Raw genomic sequence first — 1,837 nt, forward strand, 5'->3', positions numbered from 1 at the left:
TGGGTGTCCTCCTGTCTCCCCGCGCTGGGCTGAGGACTCAGGGGGAGGAGGCCGTCCCCTCCTTTCCGGGTGCGGTCCCTGGGCTGTAGGCTGCGCCGTTGGGTGGCCCTGTCTGTGTTTGAAGGTCCTGTGTCTGTGTTTGCGCGGACGCTCGCGTGGTGTCTGGGTCAGTCTTAGGTTTCCTTGAGAACTGCGGTTGTAGCCTGGGGAGTGGTAGTTCCGCGCTAAGTCTTGGGGTTTCTGACCTGTGCCAGTCCGGCGACGGAAAGGCATTTCTGGAGGTCTGGTCACTCTCACAGCTGCATCTTCCTGTGCTCTTTTTAAAAATTATTGTCTAAAGTTTTACATATATCTCCTCCCCCTTCCCCCCATTGGCCCTCCTCCCCTCTCCCCCAACCCCTGCCCCAGTGTCTGTGCATGTATTTAGCATAACCCACTGGTTATGTTAAAGTGCACGCACACAAGTCCTTTGGTTGCTCTCTAATCCCCCCTCCCCTGCCATTTGTCTCTGGATCTATTCTTGTTCATCAAATTGTGTTGATCATTATATCCCACATATGAGTGAGGTCATTTGATATTTATCTTTATCCCACTGGCTTATTTTGCTTAGCATAATGCTCTCCAGTTCCATCCCTGCTATTGCAAATGGTAAAAGTTCCTTCTTTTTTAGAGCAGCGTAGTATTCCATTGTGTAGATGTACCACTGTTTTCTAATCCACTCATCCGCTGATGGGCACTTAGGCTGTTTCCAAATCTTAGCTATTGTAAATTGTGCTGCTATGAACATAGGGGTGCATATATCCTTTCTGATTGGTGTTTCTGGTTTCTTGGGATATATTCCTAGAAGTGGGATCACTGAGTCAAATGGGAGTTCCATTTTTAACTTTTTGAGGAAATTCCATACTGTCTTCTACAGTGGCTGCACCAGTCTGCATTCCCACCAGCAGTGCACAAGTGTTCCTTTTTCTCCACAGCCTCGCCAGCAGTTGTTGTTTGTTGATGATAGCCATTCTGACAGGTGTGAGATGGTACCTCGTTGTTGTTTTGATTTGCATTTTTCGGATGATTAGTGACTTTGAGCATGTTTTCATATGTCTCTCAGCCTTCTGTATGTCCTCTTTCAAAAAGTGTCTATTTAGGTCCTTTACCGATTTTTTTATTGGATCGTTTATCTTCCTTTTGTTAAGTTGTATGAATTCTCTATAAATTTTGGAGATTAAACCCTTATCTGAAATATCATTGGCAAATATGTTCTCCCATGCAGTGGGCTTTCTTGTCGTTTTGTTGATGGTTTCTTTTGCTGTGCAGAAGATTTTTATTTTGATATAGTCCCATTTGTTTATTTTCTCCTTAGTCTCCATTGCCCTAGGAGCTGTGTCGGTAAAGATACTGCTACTACATATGTCTGCTATTTTGCTACCTTTGGAGTCTTGAAGGATTTTTGTGGTTTCCCATACATTTAAGTCCTTTAGCCATTTTGAGTTTGTTTTTGTGTATGGTGTAAGTTGGTGGTCTAGTTTCATTTTTTTCCCATGTATCTGTCCAGTTTTCCCAGCACCATTTATTGAAGAGACTGTCTTGCTTCCTTTGTCAAACATTAATTGACCATATTCGTTCGGGTTGATTTCTGGGTTCTCTGTTCTATTCCATTGATCTATGCCTGTTCTTGTGCCAGTACCAGGCAGTTTTGAGAACCGTGGCTTGGTAATACAGCTTGATATCTGGTAATGAGATCCCACCTACTTTGTTCTTTCTCAGGATTGCTGCAGCTATTCAGGGTCTTTTTTTATTCCAGATGAATTTTTGGAGAGTTCGTTCCAGATCTGTGAAATATGCC

The 1,837-nt window shown here is 43.7% G+C and overlaps 1 protein-coding gene across 1 annotated transcript in view; it reads left to right on the forward strand.

Annotated features, from left to right (window-relative positions):
• The window catches only part of ALKBH8 (alkB homolog 8, tRNA methyltransferase), a 55,980-nt gene that overhangs the window by 182 nt on the left and 53,961 nt on the right, over window positions 1–1,837 (forward strand). The gene's annotated exons all lie outside the window — the stretch shown is intronic.

This window comes from Myotis davidii, unplaced genomic scaffold, assembly GCF_000327345.1.
Source record: "Myotis davidii unplaced genomic scaffold, ASM32734v1 scaffold600, whole genome shotgun sequence".
In the NCBI taxonomy this organism is placed as follows: domain Eukaryota; kingdom Metazoa; phylum Chordata; class Mammalia; order Chiroptera; family Vespertilionidae; genus Myotis; species Myotis davidii.